This window comes from Arachis ipaensis, chromosome B1 (genome assembly GCF_059453495.1).
Source record: "Arachis ipaensis isolate K30076 ecotype BB chromosome B1, ASM5945349v1, whole genome shotgun sequence".
In the NCBI taxonomy this organism is placed as follows: Eukaryota; Viridiplantae; Streptophyta; class Magnoliopsida; order Fabales; family Fabaceae; genus Arachis; species Arachis ipaensis.
This window is the reverse complement of record NC_142436.1, coordinates 8026899-8048869: the sequence shown is the minus strand read 5'-3', so window position 1 is coordinate 8048869 and position 21971 is coordinate 8026899. Positions and strand designations below refer to the sequence as shown.

The following is a 21971-nucleotide window of genomic DNA, read 5'->3' as shown; positions in this document are numbered from 1 at the left end:
GGTTCGGCATGGTTTGCATCCCTCCATACCAGCCTTTTTCAACACATCTCCAATGTACTTTTGTTAAGATAGCAGCAAGCCACCCGTTCCTGTTCTTGTGACCTATAGCCCAAGAAAGTATTGCAGCTCACCAAGATCCTTAAGAGCAAATCACATGTTTAATTTTTGAATCACAACTGTAATGACACTAGCACTTTCACCAGTTACAATAATATCATCAACATAGATAAGAATAAATGTTCAAACCCCATTTGAGAAATTGGTGAACACAGAGACATCAGATTTGGTGGCTATAAAATCGAGCTCCCTGAGACCTCCTGCCAGCTTACGGTACCAAGTTCGAGGAGCCTGTTTGAGGCCATAAAGGGCCATGGTTAGCTTACAAACCAGAGTTTTATCACCTTGAGTATATCCCAGAGGCTGCTGCATATAGACGTCTTCTCTGAGATCACCATGTAGAAATGCATTGTTCACATCAAGTTGCCGTATAGGCCAAGTATTTGCAAGTGCTAAAGTTAAAACAACCCGAATGGAAGTTGGTTTAACCAATGGACTAAAGGTTTAAGTAAAGTCAAATCCAGGCCACTCAATAAAACCCTGAGCAACAAGCCTTGCTTTATACTTTTGCAAGGAGCTATCTGAATTGAACTTGGCACAAAAGACCCACTTGTTGCCGATAGTCTCTCTGCCCTCTGGTATTGTCACTAATTTTTAGGTATTATTCAGCATAAGTGCATTGTACTCAGCATCCATAGCTGCCTTCCACTATGGATTGCTGAGGGCCTCTCTAACAGTCCGAGGTTCAAGTTTGCATGAAGAGCTCGAGGTTTGTGAATGCCAGCTTTGGCACGAGTCACCATTGGGTGAGAGTTATAGGGCTGAGCACACTGAGTATCAACAGCTGGTAGGACAATTTCAAAGTCGGACATAGGAATAGAGACAGAAGTGAAAGACACTAAGTATAAAGGAGAAGGATGAAAAGAATGAGAAGAAGGTGATGAGCTAGCTAGGAGGATCCATTGGAATAGAAGAAGGTGGTGTAGAGGTGTGAGCATGATGGATTGGGACTCTAGGAACATGTGGAATTGTTGGCATTGCAGATGCAGCCTCTGAAAGAGGATTAGGAACCAGCAACTTGGCAAAGAGAGAATTACTATCTTTGAAGGGAAACATAGTTTCTGAAAACACCACATGTCTAGTGATAACAACCTTGCCAGCAGTGGTAAGACACTTGTAGCCTTTATGTTGAGAGCTGTAGCCAAGAAACACACAAGAAGCTGAGCGAAAATCCAACTTGTGTCTGTTATAAGCCCTCAGGTGTGGAAAACATAAACACCCAAACACACGCAAACTATCACACTGAGGCTTTGTGCCAAAAGCCTTCTAATGAGGAGAACAATGTTGCAGAGTTGGCGTTGGAAGATAGTTAATGATTCTTGTAGCTGAAGCGAATGCCTCTCCCCGAAATCGGATGGGCATACCTGCTACAGCTAACAAGGTTAGGCCCATTTCAACAACCTGCCTATGCTTTCGCTCAGCATTTCCATTCTGCTGATGCACATGAGGACATGAAAATGTGTGAATAATACCCTTAGCCTGCAAATCTCTAGATAAAGATAAATATCCAGCAGTATTATCGCTTTGAAAACTTTTTAGGTTTTTATTGAATTGCAATTCAACCATAGCAATAAAGTGACTAAAAATTGATTTGAGTTGACTTCGGGCTCAAATTAAGTACAACCATGCATACTTGGTACAAGCATCAATGAAATTAACAAAGTATCTATTACCACAACTATTAGGTAGCGTTTGGTGGAGAGACAGAGACAGAAAGACTGAGACTGAGAGACAGAGACTATGAGACAGGGATTGAAATAAATTTCAGTATTCTGTTTGGTGCAAAATGGGAGACAGGAATTGAAACATGAATAAAACTCTAATTTAATTTGCATAAAGGGTAAAATTGGAATTAATTAATTGAAATGAAAGTATTTTAGGTATAAAATGTTATTAAAGTTTCAGTTTCCATCTTTAAAAATTTCAGTCCCATGTGTCCCTACTTTTTGGAAGTACTGAAATACTGAAATTTTAGAGACAGAGACAGAAATTTTAGTACCAGTCTCTGAACTAACAAACACAATACTGAGTCTCAGTCTCTTAGTCTCTGTCTCAATATCTCAAAACAAACGCTACCTTAGGGACAGGAGCTGGCCCCCATATATCTGAATAAACTAGCTCCAAAGGTTCTTTATATACTAACTTAAAATAGCAAACGGAAGTTGATGTGATTTGCCAATACAGCAAGCATCACACACTGTCTTATTTACAACAGAAGGAACATTACAACTCCTAAGAACAGTGGCTATTACATGATTATTGGCATGTCCTAGTCTTGCATGCCACAGCAAGAACATATCTGCATTAACTACTAAAATCAATGATTGAGGACTGTTGTGAGTAGTTGACACAGTGAGAAACTTATAATAAAGGCCATTTTCCACTTTTCCTTGGATGAGTAAATCACTGGTTTCCTATGATTTCACACAGCAGCTATCAGCATGAAATTCGAAATAAACTCCATTATCACAACAGAATTGATACACACTTAAGAGATTCTTAGTGATATTAGGAACATGTAACAATTTGCTTAGCAAGAAAGTTCGAGCACTCAAATCAGATTTTAAAACAGACTTTCCGACATGATGAATATGCAAACCTGAACCATCACCAATTATGACTTTCTCTGAGCCTCCATACTCTTGCTGTTCCAAGAGATTCTGAGAGCTTGATGTCATGTGATGTGTTGCACCACTGTCTGGATACCAGCTAGGATCATCAAGTGTTGCTGGTGTAGCAATCACATTATTCAGATTTGCACTTACTTGTTACACAGCTCTATGATTATTGCTGCTGTTGTGGTAACTGTTGTAACTATTTCTCTCAGCACCTCTAAAATTGTCATCGAATCTATGCCATCAGTTTAGAGCACTGTGGCCATATTTTTCACAAACCTGACACTGAATCCTCTCATGTGAGCCATTTCCTCTTCCTTTGAATTGAAATCGAGAGTCAACAACATCTCTACCTCCACTGAAGTTATTATCCTCATGAAAATTGTCTCTACCTTCACTGAAGTTGCCTCTTCCTGCATTGAAGCCTCCTCTACCAGAACCTTCACAAAAAATTCCTCTATCAGTGCCTTCAATACTAGATCTGTTGTCAAACATTGCGAATCTGTCATAGCTTGACTGAGTTCTTTTAGCACATCCTATTCTTCCTCCTCTATTTTGATAACCTCCTCTGAAATTTTCTTGTGCATGTTGTGCTATATTTGCCTGAATAAATTGATCTGGATTTTTAAACCTTTCTAGCATACTTTCATGTGCCATTACTCTGAGGTCGTGTCATCAGAGACGTAATCAGAGAAGCATATTCTTCAGTTAATCCATGAAGAATAGTGTTTACATAATCGCTTTCACGAACAGGTTCTCCCACTGACGCTAGCGCATCTATCATACTCTTGATTGCAAGTACATAGTCACTTACGGAGGATCCAATTTGAATACTTCTCAATCTGTTTCTCAATTGCATCACCTTAGCCTTTATATATGACGTGAAATTATTCTCGAGTCTCTGCCATAATTCATGAGTAAACACACATCCAACCATCCTTGTGGTAAACGGTTTTGACATAGACGCAAGGAGCCATGACTTCAACAATGCATCTTGCTTTTTCCACGCCTTGTACTCAGGATTTATTGATCTTGTAGCTGCATCCGCTGTTGTGAGGTATTTTTTTGGAATATCTTCACTGGTAAGATGATTCAGCATATCATTGCCTTAAATGGTTGATTCAGCTTGATCCTTCCATTGTAGATAGTTCTCATCATCAGGTTTCATTGAGATTGGAGTAGACATGAAGCTTGATTGCATTTGAACTGCAGAACCTGGATCTGTTATTGGTGTGATTGAACCAAAGCTCTGATACCATGAAAGGTATCAGATCCAGGTTCAAATTAAAGAAGAAGAAAGGAACTAAGAGAATAAGAGAACGAAGAATGAATGAGAGTAAAAAGAGGGATCTAAAGGCATTGTATTCATCACAATCAAAATCACACACTGCATGAGCTTCCCTTATGCTATTTATAGACTTTACTAACATGCCATATCACACTCTCTAACAGAATCACTAATAGAAATGCGCTAACCTATGTGCTAACCCACTTGCAACTAACTCCTCTGCCGACTCAGCTCAGCTCTTCTAGAACTTGACGGTCTTCTGGATTCTTCTGATGATCTTCTGGACTCTTCTCACATACTATGCCAGCCACACTATTACTAGCTATATTATCAAAGAGGATTGGAGAATGGAGATGAGGTGGGATTAAAGTTTGAAAATGATTAGGTTAGATTAGATGGACAATATAGAAATTTTTGATAGATTTTTATGATTTAGATAGTTTTATTTATAAAACTTTATCTTTTATGATTACAAGTTAGTTTTAATTCTTCTATGGTTAGAGCTGTCGGCGTCATAATCTTTCACGGTTAGTTTTGGTACTCTCTCTCTCTCTGTGTGTATGTGTTAAATTTATCATAATCTTTCATGGGGTATGTGTAGTAATAAAGTATTATTAACATTAAAATCACACTTTTTACATTTTGGCAACACTTTCTTTAGCAATACTTTTTAAAAAATCTTGCTAAATATTTAAAAAACATTTAATTTTAGCAATAGAGTTAATTATCAATTAGTATTCGAAATATTCGAGCGCTGCCAAAAATATTTATGAAAGATGTTATTAACGAAATAGTATTTGAATGATTTGAAAATGCGGCAAAAACAACCAAGCAATAAAAATTATATTTTTCATAAGTGACAAAAAAATTTTTGTATTTAACAAATGACTTATCTATTTAATCCAAATTTTTATGTCAATATTTGAATAAATATTTAGAAAGTAACAAAAAAAATTCAAAGTAAAATTTAATTTCTAATTTTTTATTTTTTAAAAAAATTTAGTAATTTACAATAAAAAATTCACTTGACATAACATTGCAAAATTTTTAAGATAAAAATATTTTATTTATCTAATAATGGTTGTAAAAAATTACATCAGAATATAATATCTAAAGTCTTTTTTTAGAGAATATATATATTTAATAGTAAACTAACATTTTTACTTATAAAAGTTTTAAATACTGACAAATTTATTCATAAAAAAAAAATTAAAATTGTACCTATGAAACATGAATTTCGTATAATAAAATTATCCAAACACTAAAAAATCATTTAAAAACTTTAAATTATCCTTCTTTCTACCACTACTACCATCATCTCCCCCTCCCCTCTCTCTCACTCTTTCTCTCTAAATGGTTTTTTTTTTTTTTTTGGCCAGTTCCAATCTCGTATCCCATAGACTTATTTGAGCGGAGTTGGACAGTTGATCGTTTGAAACGTCTCGGCATTTTAAGATATTTTGAGCCGGAGATTAAAGATTTTATGACGTATATCTCAAGGTAAGTTCATGGGATTATTTGATTTAAATTTTCAGTGACTTCAAATATGGAAAATTGTATAATTTTAGATATTGGACCGACAAGGGTCTTGGTTGGACAAGAGATGGGGAGGTTTCAGAGATTGACAGTACAGGGGGCATTTAGGTTACTAAGGTTACATGGTCACCAAGTTTTACCCGGTAACTTTTATTATTCATATATAAAAAATAAAACAAAAAAGTATTTTCTACATTTTACTAATTGTATTTTAATTAAATACGAATATGATTATATATAATATATGGTTCTAGAAATGATTAAAGTTATTAAATTTGGTAGATGCACTGAAGCATTTTGAGAAAAATGGTGAGTTCTTTTGCTTTGCCGGAGAAACAAGTCCGTCAATGTCAGCAACATACAATCTTTATAGAGCTTCTCAGGTTCTTTTTCCTGGGGAAATGATTCTTCAGGATGCCAAATATTTTTCGTTCAAATTCTTATCAGAGAAACGTGCGTCTAATGAGATATTTGATAAATGGATCATCACAAAAGATTTAATTGGCGAGGTATGTTCCAATATCATTATTCCTACTAACCTTTTATTTTATTTTGAGGAATGCTAGGGCCAGCAATTTTTGTGACATGTAGCCATCAAATAGTCATTAATGATAGATTTAATGGTGTGAGACTGGTATAAGATTTCATCCAATGATTCACTTTTTTTTGCTGGTTACATGCTAGGCAGAATTTAACAAAGTTGATGGCCCTTAGACTTTTCTTTTTATTTTTACGTTAATAGACAATCATTTGATCTCTAATGCCTCTAATGGTAAGGGTCCCGCTTAGAGTTTTACCTATTACATTAGTATTTAACTATTTATGAATCAACATATCAACATATCATTAGTAGAGGCACAGGGGCATAAGGGAGGTATTTGGTTTCTATCATCTATGAAGGGTGTTTGTTGTAAGTTCATTGATGCTTTTGATCAGGGTGTTACTGTTGAGGTTCACTTTGATAATTTAATTTGGAGGTGTAGTGGTATTTATGGCAGTCCTCAATTTAATAAAAGGGTTCTCCTTTGGGATTATCTTGTTGCACAATCCATGGTTTTTCAAGGACCTTGGATTGTTCTTGGTGATTTTAATGAAGTCAAATTTTCTCATGAATCTAAGGGCTGTCAATTTTCTCATCAAAGAGCAGACATGTTTGCTACTTCATTAGGAGATAGTGGTTTGTTTGATCTGAAGACTATCGGGAGGCAGTTTTCTTGGTACAGGAGGGTGAAAAATTATGTTGACGTGGCAAAAAAGCTTGATCGAGTCTGTATAAATAGTAGTTGGTTATCTATCTTTCCAGAGGCTTATGCAGAAGTTTTAAATAGGCTTCAGTCTGATCATTGCCCTATTCTGGTGCGTTGTAAAGGTCGTCCTCAGCCTAAAGGGAATCGACCTTTTCGATTTGTTGCTGCTTGGGCTACTCATCCTGGGTATAAAGATATTGTGAACCAGTCATGGTGGTCTGGTAATAGAGGAATTCATGGCAAGCTTTCAGAAGTACAGAAGAATTCACTAGAGTTTAACTCGAAGGTATTTGGTAACATTTTTGTTAAGAAATGTGAATTAGAGCAGCAGATTAATTATTTACAAAAGCGTTTGGAAGTGGTGGATAGTATTTATTTGCGTCAGAAAGAGCAACAGTTGCTTGATGATTATAATAATACTCTAGTGCAAGAAGAGCTCCTATGGTTCCAAAAGTCCAGAGAGCAGTGGGTAAGGTTCGGGGATAGGAATACAAGATTCTTTCATATTCAAACTCTTGCGCGAAGGAAGCATAATAAGATTCATGGCCTTTTTCTCAAGGATGGAGTGTGGGAAACTGATCCAGAGGTTCTGAGTCAAGAAGCAGAGTCTTTCTATAAAAGCTTATTCTGTCATTTGGATGATGTTGATTTGGGTTGCCTTGGTGATGTGCCTCTTCCTTCTCTGAATGAGGAAGCTTGCAATAATCTTACGGCACCAGCTACTATGGAGGAAGTCAAAACAGCTGTTTTTCACATGAACTCTTTTAAAGCTCCAGGTCTGGATGGGTTTCAAGCTTTCTTCTTCAAAGAATATTGGGAGATCATTGGTCTTGATGTTTGGAAGATGGTTAAGCAGGCATTCTCCGGTGTTACTCTTGATCCGAGAATGTTGGAGACTTTACTGGTTCTCATTCCAAAGGTTGAATCACCGGTATCTATGAAAGATTTCAGGCCGATTAGTCTCTGCAATGTAGTTTACAAGATCATCACGAAGGTCCTTGTTAATAGGCTTCGTCCTCATCTTGCGGAGATTGTTGGCCCGCTTCAAGGAGGATTTATTCCGGGACGAGGAACTCCTGACAACATCATTATTGCTCAAGAAGTCCTCCACTTTATGAAGAAGACTAAATCAAAGAAAGGCACACTGGCCTTTAAGATTGATCTGGAGAAAGCTTATGACAGAGTTGACTGGAGGTTTTTAGCTCATACCCTTAAGAGCTTTGGTTTTCCTATTCCTACACTTAATTTGATTATGAATTGTGTCACTGCTTCTTCCTTATCTATTCTTTGGAATGGGAGTCGTCTGAATGGCTTTACTCCTAGCCGAGGTCTTAGACAAGGAGACCCTATGTCACCCTATCTTTTTGTGTTGTGTATGGAGCGACTGGCATGCTTTATTAGTCATCAGGTTGATTTGGGCTTGTGGGAGCCGGTTGCTATTTCAAGAGGGGGACCAAGAATATCCCATTTAATGTTTGCGGATGACTTGCTTCTATTCTGTAAAGCTACAAAGAGACAAGTGCAAAATGTGATGTTGGTTTTAGAGACTTTTTGCAAAGCATCTGGGATGAAGATTAATGTGGAGAAGTCTAAAGCGCTTTGCTCCAAGAATGTCTCTGCAACAAGGAAAGAGGTTTTCACTGGGGTATCCTCTATCAGATTTGTCCAGGATTTGGGCAAGTATCTTGGAGTTACCCTTAGCCATTCTAGGGTGACTCGTTCAGCTTTCAATGGTGTCCTGGATAAGATTCGGAGTAGGCTAGCAAGCTGGAAAGGGAGTTTACTCAATCGGGCTGGTAGACTCTGCTTGGTTAATTCTGTTGCCGCTGCTATTCCCACGTACCAGATGCAGGTCTCTATTTTTCCCAAAGGAATCATTAGTAAATTAGAGTCTATGATGAGGAATTTTCTTTGGAAAGGACAAGTTGATAGAAGAGGATTGAATCTTGTTAGTTGGAAGGTACTGGTTACTCCAAAAAAATATGGAGGTTTAGGGATTAGAGATCCTTATTGTGTAAATATTGCTCTTCTTGGGAAGTTAGTTTGGACTTTTTTCCAGCAGCCAAACAAGCTATGGGTCCAATTATTGGATGCCAAATACCGATCATCTCTATATGACTGTTTTAGTTATCCTAAGAACAAGGACTCTCCCATTTGGAGGTGTCTTTGCAAGGCTTGGAAAGTGTTGAAAGATGGGTTTGCTTGGTGTATTGGAGATTTGAACCAGAATTTTTGGTTTTCTAGCTGGAGGAGAGAAGGATGGTTATCTAATGAGATGGATTATGTCCACATTTCTGATTCGAATCTCCGGATACAGGATATTTGGTCGGTTGGTAGGTGGCATTTGGATACTCTTTATTCTCCTTTATCTCAAAATCTGAAAGATAATATTCTCTCTTACAATCCAGATGAACAAGCAGGTCCGGAAGTGGGTTGGTATTGGAGTGGGTCTGCTGCCAAAGTCTATGACTCACGCAATGGTTACTTGTGGTTGTGTAAGCAGCTGTTTGGTTGGGAGGAGAGGGAGAATTGGCTTTGGCTTTGGCGTCAGCTTGTTCCAGAAAAGCATAAGTTTTTGGCTTGGTTGTGTCTTAAGGAGGCTCTTCCTACTGCAAGTTTTCGCTTTAGAAGAGGGATGTCGTCATCGGATAGGTGTCCAAGATGTCTTTCTAGCCAGGAATCGGTTATACATTGTATTCGGGATTGTCCAAAAGCTCAGCTTGTCTGGCAAAGGTTGGATATTCCTTGTCATCCTTTGGATTTGAAGAACTGGTTCTTGTATCATAGCAGAGAGTACCCGTTCAAGTTCTTTTCGGGCCTTTGGTGGATATGGCGAGCAAGGAATAACGACATCTTTAATCCCCATGAAACTTGGCCTCCGGAAAAAGTCATTTATCTGGCATTAACTTCAGAAAAGGAGCTTAGAAATATTTTTGAATTACAACGTATGTCCCTTCCCTCTACTCTAAATGGTTTTTGGAATCCCCCATCCATTGGTACTTTTAAGATTAATTGTGATGCTAGTTATTTTGGTTCGGGTGATAGTGTTGGTTTTGCTTGTGTTATTAGAGATTGTAATGGGAGCTGGCAAAGGGGGTGTTTGGGAATGATTGAGAGTAATAGTATTCTTCAAGGAGAATTGTTTGCTATTTGGAGAGGATATCTCTTAGCTTGGGATGTGGGTCAACGAGATGTTATTTGTGAGACGGATTGTGTGGAAGCATTTAATCTTGTTACTCAAGATGGTTTTGGGTTTATTGATCCACTGGTGCTCAAAATAAGAGATATCATGCATTGGAATTGGCGTGTTGACTTTCGTTTGATTATGAGAGATGCAAACACGGTGGCAGATACTATGGCAAAGATGGCGATGAAGTTACAACTTTCGCATGTGGAGCTTCTTTCACCTTGGGAGGAGTTTAAGAGTAGTCTTAAACGGGACTGTCCCTCTATTTAAGCAGTTCCTTGTTTTGTTTCTTTTGTTTTTCTTTGTTTAATTTATTTCAGTCACAAAAAAAAAAATAAAAAATTTAAAGTAGGGTAACTTAGAAGACTCCTCCGTTCTATTTTCTTAAAAGATAGGACTGTCCTTTTTAAAAAGATGGCACACTCTAACCTTTGTTCCTATTTACTACGTGACGATGTAGCATCTTTGTGATCTGCAACATTAAATATTAATAATAAAATTAACTATGTAGCACGTTATTTTGAATTTTTGATGATTTGGTGTTAAATGTCATGCTGATAAATGAAAAATGAATACAGGCCGATATGTCCTTTTTCTACCCTCTCTATTCAGTATTGCAGTAATAATGTAAGAGGAGTGTCTTTTATGGTGCTTAATTTTTTAATTAAAAAAATATGAAAGAATCATCAAAATTTGGGCAATTCACCTAAATAAATTGTTTCACCTTCAAAATTACGCAAATGCATTGTTTCTAAAACGAAGACACAAATACATTGTTTCATATATCTATGAAAACCGCTACTGACAGTAGTGGTTTACATAAACACAGAATCCGCTGCTGCTAGCCGCGAATTACGTTGAGTTGTGGCAGCATGGAAACCGCTGTTGCCTGTCGCGATTTCTGCATGATTATTGTTGGTCATAAACTGCTACTGCCAGTAGCGGTTTATGTACATTGGGACACATGTGTAAACCGTTGGAGGCAGCAGCGGTTTACGTTGAGTATGAAAAAAATAAGAAAACTAATTTTTATCTAAAAAAATAATTACAAAATAAATAATTAATGGTATATACTATTTAAATAAGATCATAAATAAAAAATTTAATTTATTATTTCACAATATAATTTAAAAAATATAAATATGCATGTAATAAATTTTTTATCTGTATTTATTATTAAAAGTAAGACCAAATTACAAATAAAAAAATACAGTACTCAAAGTATTAAATTATATAAACCAAAACTAATTTTTTTATTCTCATCTCTTTTAAAATTTATAAATAATAAAATAATTTATTTTTAGCCAAAAGTTCATGAGTTTTAAAAGGGATGAAAATAAAAAAAAAGGAATGAAGATAAAAAAATTATTTTATAGAAAAAATGTATGCTTTAGTGAATTTTTTACTAAAAATAAATTATTTTATCATTCATGAGTTTTAAAAGGGATGAAGATAAAAAAAAATTAGTCTTAGTTTATATATTTTAGTATTCTGTGAGTATTCACTCTTTGATTTGCAATTTAGTCTTATTTTAATAATAAATACAAATAAAAATTTATTACATGCATATTTATATTTTTTATTTTATTCATCAAAATTATGATGCTATCACTATTATTTACCCAATCAATCAACTATAAAATATAAATAGTTTTTATTTTTTGGCATAAGACAACAAAGTTGCACAATAAAAAAAATTCATTTAGCTAGAATCTCAATTGCAAATCAGCAGCAAAGAACACAATCCATGTTCCAAACTCTCGAATCTCCTTTGCATGGTTGATATAAATAAAGGAGAATGAAGTGATTTTTAAAGAGAAAAATATATGATTTAGTGAACTTTTGACTAAAAATAAATTATTTTATTATTTATAAATTTTAAAAGAGATGAGAATAAAAAAAATTAGTCTTGGTTTATATAATTTAATACTTTGAGTATTGTATTTTTTTATTTATAATTTGGTCTCACTTTTAACAATAAATACAAATAAAAAATTTATTACATACATATTTATATTTTTTAAATTATATTGTGAAATGATAAATTAAATTTTTTTATTTATGATATTATTTAAATAGTATATACCATTAATTATTTATTTTGTAATTATTTTTTAGATAAAAATTAGTTTTACTATTTGTTTTCATACTCAACGTAAACCGCTGCTGCCTCTAGCGATTTACACACGTGCCCCAATGCACATAAACCGCTACTGCCGTCGCTACTGGCAGTAGCGGTTTATGACCAACCATAATCATACAGAAACTGCGCCACAACTCAATGTAATCCGCCGTTAGCAGCGGATTCTGTGTTTGTGTAAACCGCTACTGCCAGTAGCGGTTTCTATAGATATATGAAACAATGTATTTGCGTCTTCGTTTTGGAAATAATGCATTTGCGTAATTTTAAAAGTGAAACAATTTATTTAGGTGAATTGCCCTCAAAATTTATTATCGGTTAATTATTAATATTTAAAAATATATAATAAAATATATTATTAAATTATTAAAATAAAATAACTAAATTAAAAAAATTAAATTGATAATTAAATCATAACGAAAAAAATTAAAATTTTATTTTGTTTGAGTCACTTAACACTTGCACTTTTTAATGGACAAAAAGACTACAAATTTGACGCCGGGACATTGTTTAGGTCATCAATTTTGGCGAGGTTAATAACTCCACTATAGTAAAAATATCTATAAATCCATTTTGGTTGGCCAAACCAATGATGCACTTCTTACTCTCAAAGAGCCTAGAGGAAAATAAGCACACAACTTATTTCATATTTAAATCAACTTCAACTCTATTTCATAAATAAAAAATATACGAATTATTTATATTAGTGGGAGAAGGAAAAGTCTTCATAACTTGGACGATGTGGGACTAATACATAACACAAAGTTCACTATCCTAAACAATATGGACTTGTATTTTCTTATTACAATTAACTAATATAATTAACCTACTAACTCTACTTGCTCCCGCGTTAAAATTGGTCATAAATTATATTTTGTACTTTATAAATTAATACTATTGTGATAAACATGATGTTGTAGATGCATATTCATTATATAAGTGACTAATTTTTCTTATGAAAGAATGAAGCTTCTAAATTAAACTCAACTTAAATAAAGTTTGAAAAAGTAAACATTTTACCTTTATAAATAGTGAAGAGGTCTCAGACAATTGATGTACAACAAAAATACTCTTCTCTTTCATATATATATAAAATATAAACTCTCTTTTTTCTATCTTTCTAAGTATACATTACAACATATATAATATTAGTAAATATATGAATTATTTCTATTATAGTGAGATAATGTATTGGTGAACATTAACACTAATGTCTTCTATTTATATTTTGTTATTTTATTTTTATTACTTTTTTCTTATTTATTTATTTTACAACACGTTATCAGCACGAGACTCTGATCAAAATTTAGAAAGACTCAGGTTATAAATTTTTATTATGTCAAAGTTCTCTCATCTTAAATTTAATGCTCTTGATATATTTGGAAATAACTACTTATCATGAAAATTAGATGCCAAAATCCATCTTGATTCAATTTATCTTGAAGATACCATTAAGGCTGAAAATAATGCATCTCAAAAAGATAAAGTCAAAGTCATGATCCTCCTTCTTCGTCATCTTGACGAAAGATTGAAAAATGAATATCTCACACTAAAATATCCTGCAGATTTGTGGAAAAACCTTGAAGAAAAGTATAATCATCAAAAGACAGTGATACTTCCTCAAGCCCGATATGAGTGGACGCACTTACGTCTACAGGATTTTAAATCCATAAATGAATACAATTTAGCAATGTTCCTAATTACCTCACGAATGAAATTAAGTGGAAAAAATAACTGATAATGATATGTTATAGAAAACTTTCTCGACCTTCTATGCCTCGAATGTGTTCCTGCAACAGCAGTATCGAGAAAAAGAATAAAAAATATTCTGAGCTAATTTCTTGCCTTCTTGTTGCTAAACGCAACAATTAGTTATTTTTAAAAAAATCATGAAGCGCGTCCAGCTAGTGTCGCCTCATTTCCTGAAGCAAATGCAACAAATCATAACCGCAGAAGAGGTAAATGGCAAGGTTTTGGTAACAAGAAAAATTATGAAAGGAAAAAAATTATGCTCACAAGAAAGGATCTCACGAGAAATGGGATAAAAAAAGAAATAATAATAATAATAATAATAATAATAATAATAATAATAATAATAATAATAATAAAATTTTTAGTATAGTATGTACAGTATCTCTTAGAGAAACAATTTTAATCAAGAAAATAATTTTACTGCACATATACTTTTGCTCATTTTATTATTTGTTTTTGAAGAAAATGGCAACGACATATAGTGAAGATGTTTGCCTTGCAGATAGTGCAAGTTCGCATATCATTCTCAAAAGTAATATATATTTTACTCATTTTGTACCAAAAGAAGAATATGTTAATACTATTATTGGCTCAGGCAATGTGATAGAAGGCTCCGGAAGAGCTATGATTTTGTTTATCGGAGAAACAAAATTCATAATAAATAATGCACTATTGTCTACCAAGTCTCTAAGGAACTTGTTGAGTTTTAAAGATATTCGCTGAAATGGATATCATATTAAAATAATGAATGAGGAAAATCATGAATACTTATGTATCACAACTCATGATTCAAACAAAAAGGTTATATTAAAAAAGTTGTCCTCACTTTCGTCTGGGTTATATTATACTAAAATTAGTACAATTGAATCACTTGCTATTGTAAACCCGAAGTTTACCAACCCAAATGAATTTATAATTTGGCATGATCGATTGGATCATCTGAGAACAACCATGACGATGCGGAGAATTATTGAAAATTCATATGGACATTCACTAAAAAACCAGAAGATTCTTAAATCTAGTGAATTTTGTTGTGCTACATGTTCTCAAGGAAAGCTAATTTTAAGGCCATTACCAGTAAAAATTGGATTTGAGTCCCCTAAATTCCTAGAAAGGATTCAAGGCGATATATGTGGACCTATTCATCCACCATGTGGATCTTTTAGATATTTTATACTCCTAATAGACGCATCTTCGATATGATCACATGTGTGCTTATTGTCTTCTCATAACCTGGCGTTTGCGAGATTGCTTGTTCAAATTATTCGATTCAAAGTACAGTTTCTAAAAAATCCAATCAAAGCAATTTGTCTTGATAATGTTGATGAATTTACTTCCCAAACCTTTGATGCTTATTGTATGGCTAACGGAATAAGCGTTTGAACATCCAATAGCTCATGTTCACACACAAAATGGGTTAGTAGAATCACTTATTAAATGCCTCCAATTAATTGCTAGACCCTTACTTATGAGAACAAATCTCCCAACCTCAGCTTGGGGCATGCTATTTTACATGCTGCAGCATTTATTCGTTTGAGTCCAATAAGTCACTATCAGTTCTCTCCTATGCAATTAGCTTTTGGCCAGCAACCAAATATTTTCTATTTAAGAACATTCGAGTGTGCGATATATGTTCCCATTGCACCACCTTCTCGCACCAAAACGAGACCCCAAATAAAATTGGAGATATATGTTGGATATGATTCTCCCTCCATAGTGAGGTATCTTGAGATACAAACAGGAGATGTGTTTAAAGCTCGATTTACAGATTGTCATTTTAATTAATTAAGATTTCTAACATTAGGAGAGGAGAATAAGCTTCTTGAAAAGGAACATAATTGGAATGTATCATCCTTAACACATTTAGATTCTCGATCAGGACAATGTGAACTAGAAGTTCAAAAGATCATACATTTGCAAAGAATAGCAAATGAATTGCCTTATGTATTTTCTGATACAAAGAGGATAACTAAATTTTATATACCAGTTGAAAATGTATCAATTCGAATTGGTGTCCCAATTGGACAAGTGGCCACTGAAAGAAATTCACGCCATAAGCATGGTAGACCTGTCGGTTCCAAAGACAAAAATTCTCAAAAAAGAAAAGAGGTAAATATTATTCCTGTTGAAAAAGATAAAGACATGATAAAGACACCTACAGATGTTCGAAATTCTGATATAGTTTTGACGCCAAAAGATGTTCAGGTACCTGAAAATTCTGAAAATGATGAGATCTCGATAAATTATATATTTACAGGAGAAAATAGGACCGAAATAAGACAATTGTCAATGAATATTTGCATATAATGTTGCATTAAATATCATACATGAAAGTAAGGATCTTGAGTCAAAAACAGTCGAAGAATGTCGACAAAGGAATTATATATTGGCCAAAATGGAAAGAAGCTACAAGGGCTGAGTTAGACTCACTTGCAAAATGTGAAGTCTTTGAACCTGTAGTGCGTACACCAGAAGATGTAAAACCTGTTGGATACATATGGGTATTTGTGAGAAAACAAAATGAGAAAAATGAAGTTGTACGCTACAAAGCTCAACTTGTGGCACAAGGTTTTTCACAAAATCCCGGTATAGATTATGAAGAAACATATTCCCCTGTAGTAGATGCATTAAAATTGCGTTATTTGGTCAGTTTATCCACATACCATAGACTACATATGCATTTAATGGATGTGGTAACAGCCTACTTATACGGATCATTAGATCGTGATATTTATATGAAAGTCCCTGAAGGATTAAAGATATCTAAATCATCCAATGAATATTCACAGGGGTTATACTCAATCAAATTGCAAAGATCTTTATATGGTCTAAAACAATTTGGACGAATGTGGTATAATCGTCTTACTGAGTATCTGGCCAAAAACAGATTCAAGAATGATGATATCTGCCCATGCTGAATTCATTATAATTGCTGTGTACGTTGATGATTTAAATATCATTGAAACTCTTGAAAAAATTCCAACAATTATAAAAACTCTAAAAGAAGAGTTTGAGATGAAAGATTTTGAAAAGACTAAATTTTGTCTCGGCCTGCAAATCGAGTATACAAAAAATAGGATCTTTATTCATCAAACAACATACACAAAAAAGATCTTGAAGAGATTTTATATGGATAAGTCACATTCATTAAGTACTCTAATGATCATAAGGTTTTTGGATGTGAAAAAGGATCAATTCCGTCCTAAAGAAGAAAATGAAGATATCTTTGGTTCTAAAGTACCATATCTTAGTGCCATTGGAGCGTTAATGTATCTTGCTAATAATACACGACCCGATATATCATTTGCTGTGAGATTAGCAAGGTATAGTTCCTCCTCAACCTGAAGGCATTGGAATGGAATCAAACAAATCTTTCGATATCCTCATGGAACGGTTGATATGGATTGTTTTATCCATATGGATCTAAGTCACAACTAGTTGGCTATGCAGATGCATGATACTTGTCTGACCCACACAAAGGGAGATCTCAAATAGGATATCTGTTCACATATGGTGGTACAGCTATATTCAAGGAGGTCCACGAAACAGACGATCGCAACAACATCTCCTAATCATGCTGAAATACTATCGATACATGAAGCTAATTGCGAGTGTTTTTAGCTCAGGAGTTTAATCCAATATATTCTATCATCATGTGGACTAACTGATAGAAAAATAGCTCCAACTGCTCTGTTTGAAGATAATACAGCATGCATTGCTCAACTTAAGGGTGGATACATCAAAGGTGGTAGAACAAAGTATATTTCTCCCAAATTCTTCTTCACTCATGATCTTCAAAATCAAGGAACAATTGATGTCCAACAGATCCGCCTAGCGATAATCTGGCAGATTTATTTACAAAGTCACTTCCAAAATACTCTTTTAAAAGATTGGTACATCAGATTGGGATGCGCCGATTTTGAGATATTAAATAATGTCGACAAGATGGAGAGACTGTACTCTTTTTTCTTGGTCAGGTCTTTTTTCATTAGATTTTTCTTGACAAGATTTTTAATGAGGCAGTCCCCATCACAAAGAATATTGTACTATTTTTCCTTCACTAAAATTTTTTCGCATTGAATTTTTTTCAGTAAAGTTTTAATGAGACATAATCCTAAATGGTCATCCAAGAAAGAGTGTTATGATAAACATGATGATGTGAATGCCCATTCATTATATGGGCGACTGATTTTTCTTATGAAAGAATGAAGCTCCCAAGTTAAACTAAATTTAAATAAAATTTAAAAAAGTAAATATTTTACCTCTATAAATAGTAAAGAGGTATGAGACAATTAATGTACAATAAAAATATTTTTCTCTTTCATATATATAATATAAACTCTCTTTTTTCTATCTTTTTGAATATACGTTACAACATATATAATATTAATAAATATATGAATTACTTCTATTATAATGAGATAATAATATTGAATAACATTAATACTAATATCTTCTATTTATATTTTATTATTTTATTTTTATTATCTCTTATTTATTTATTTATTTCACAACAAATATCCTTTAGTTAAATATTTTTAAAATTCTGTTTTTCTCATGCTAATAAATAATCTTTATAGGTGAGTTACGCGTTGGATGTACCTTGGTATGCTAGTTTACCGAGATTGGAGACAAGATTTTACATAGAACAATATGGTGGTGAAAACGTTGTTTGGATTGCAAAGACACTTTACAGGTAAAGATTCTTTAATCGGTGAACCAATAAAGAATATGCATTTAAGCTAATACTTATCTTTTAAAACACACATTAAAGTTATTGTTAGTAAAATATTTATTTTATTATTTTTTTAGTAATATATATATATATATATATATATATATATATATATATATATATATATATATATATATATATATATATATATATATTAAGTCGTTAATACTTTTTTCTCACATTTACCATTTTTATGCTAACACTAATTAAAAATTATTTTTCTTCGATAAAAACATTAGTCCTAATATTTTTCAATTAAAGTTCGAAAGTGTAATTTCTAATGTTGATTTTATATACTAAAATCATATTTTTTAAATTTTAATTGTATAAAAAATATATATATATATAATTGGCTAATATAATTTACATTCGTCACTGACCTATTTTTTATTAACGATTTGTTAATATAATTTGATGAAATAGACTTTTGATAGTATGAATTGTTTATACGTGACACGTTAATGTGAATAGTAGAATATTTTTTTACAATATTATTTATCTATGTAACAAAATCATAATATGACATATGCATGTCATTGGTATACATCATCAAACCACATTAGTAAATTAATAACAGAAAACGAGTCAAACACTAACATGAGCCATGTAACTCGTGTAAGTCATTCTTAAAGATGTCTTTTGTGAATAACAATTTTTGTGCACAAGACCAATATCAAAAACCTCTTTTAGAACTTTAGTCATATTTCCTATTCCACAATAACTTGCAACTACTTATACACTTTATTTTTGTGTGCTGAAACATGCCAGCCATCTCTTCATTTTATTCATTTATGTATTTGTTTATTGTTGGCAGGTTGCCTAGTGTGAACAACGAGATTTATCTTGAACTTGCCAAATTGGATTACAGCAAGAGTCAAGCAGTGCACTCTGCAGAATGGGAGAAAATCCAACGGTGAGGCACTCAATTATTATTTTATAAGACATGTGTATTGAAAATTGACGTGCTTCTAAATTTTGCAATGGAAATTGTTAGATGGCACTCGGAAACAGGACTGGAGGAATTTGGAGTGAGTAAAGAGAGTCTTCTCCAAGCTTATTTTGTGGCAGCAGCTTGCATTTTTGAACCTGAAAGGTGGTTAGAGCGACTCGCATGGGCTAAATCCGTAACTTTGACTCGTGCATTCAAGTTCCATATCAACCATGATGAAGCAAGGAAGGTCATTCTAGAACAACTCAATAACAACTTCAACAGACAAGACTTGTCAAACAGGTAAATAAATATTAGAGAAAAAGACAAATAAATCCTTGGCCTTTCAGTCCACGGATATTTAAGTTTTTAAAAATTTAAAAATGTTAAAAATACATTTAAATTCTTAACTTTCTCAAAATCTAGACACATCGATCCCTCTATTCACTTGGGTCTGTCAGATCCAATGGAAAAATCAAATGTAACTTCCATTGTACTGACTTGGCCGATATACAAATGTACACGTGAAAAAAATTTTAAAATGAGACAAATTAAACTCAGAGATCGATATGTTCAGATTTTGAGAAGGTTAAGAACTGCTAGAGACATACCTTTTATTAATATTAGCCAACATTTTTAGTTAATACTTTATTTTTATACACTTAGGAGTTAAATTTTAGTATTTAGGGTTTAAAATGGAGTATACAAAGCATAGAATGTTTGGCCAAAAGTTGGTAAAAAATAATACTTTTAGAGAAAGTTTAGGAGACCAGCAATTTTATTAAAATTTGGCCAACATGTAACTAGTAAAAGGAAAATGACCAATTCTAGGGAGTGGATCCTCTCCAGTGAAGAAAAAACTAGATGGTGTCAATTGTGATCTCTCACCCTTTATTGCTCTCTCTCATATTTATTTTTAGTCCCACTTATAAAGTTAATGGTGAAAAATCACACTTCATTTCCTCAAGTGTTAAAAAAACTGGAGAGATCTATTTCCCCAATTCTACATCATTAGATATAATCTTACACCATTAAAAATACTAATGATAACTAATTGATAGTTATAAATTACAAAATTTGCTGGTCTCTAGCACTTCTCATAATTTTATTCGTCAAGTAACATTGCTCTTTATTCTATTATACATCTTTTAGAAACTTGATTGTGTGGTGAATATGCAACCCATGCTGCAGGAGGCTTGATAAGAACAACAAAAACGAGCAACTTCTTGGGATTTTGCTGATAACTCTTGACTATCTTGGATTGGAGTTCTTTCAAAATCATGGACAGGAAATTTCCCATTATTTGAATCAAATTGTGAGTTTTTATTTATTTATTTATTTATTCCTTGTGATTGGAACACAACAAAATTTACAGTTTGTTTAGTTTAACAAAACATTTTGTTTTTATATTGTGAAAGGTAAAGGAAGAAAATTTTTATTATTTTTTACAAAATTTTAAATAAAAAATATTAAAAATGAAAATAAAAACACAATGTAACAAATAAGAGAGGTTAGTCTCTTTTGAAAATTTGTTATTCCTGAATTGGTCAGTGGCAGAGTTGGTTGTTTAGTTGGCAAAATGAAGGAAGCAGCTCCAAAAGAGAAGCAGAGTTGATTGTGCAAACTATAAATTTAATGGCTGGTGATTGGTTACAAGAGCTACAGCTAAATACTCAGTACCAACGATTACTCAAAGCCACTAACAAAGTCTGCCATAAGCTCAAAAATTACCAAAGTGAGAAGGGAAAAAATGAACTGAGTATTGCAACCAAAACCACCACTACACCAGAAATAGAATCAGAAATGCAAGAGTTTTTGCAAATAGTGCTCCAAAATTCCCAAGATGGCATTAAGAGCTCATTCTTCTTGGTGGCCAAGAGTTTTTACTATGTTGCATATTTTGACTCTCAGACCATTATGTCTCACGCTGACAAAGTCCTATTTCAGAAAGTGATGTAATAAATTAACGTATTTCACTTTTTCAGTGGAATATATAGACCTTGAACCTTTTAAGATGGGAACCCTAATATGCAATAAAATAAACCATCACAGGCATGGACATTTTATATTTTCTCCCACTCATTCACAATAATCTAACTTTTACTATACATTCTATAATATTCCACTCATTCACAAAAACTGTGAATTGCTTCTCTGCTTAGAGCTTAGTTGGATTTTGGCTTTTGTTTTTTTTTGGGGGGGGGGGGGGTGTTCAAAGGTGCTCTATTTATTGCACAAGAGTTACTTGTTCACTGGTTTATGCAGTTGCAATTTTTCTCCCCCTATCTTTGAAACAGAATTCTTTACCTTTTGTAAGTTGGAATCTGAAAACACTGACCTGTTGGAGCAGATTTTGCATTCTATTTCTTTCGAAATTCTGTATCCAAATTGAGTTCCCCGTTTCATTTGTCCTTTCATCAGATTTG

The 21971-nt window shown here is 33.3% G+C and overlaps 1 pseudogene; it reads left to right on the top strand.

Moving 5' to 3' along the window:
* LOC107645464 (ent-copalyl diphosphate synthase 1-like) overlaps positions 1-21616 on the top strand; it is a 35252-nt pseudogene extending 13636 nt beyond the window's left edge.
* Positions 21617-21971: the final 355 nt, after the last annotated feature.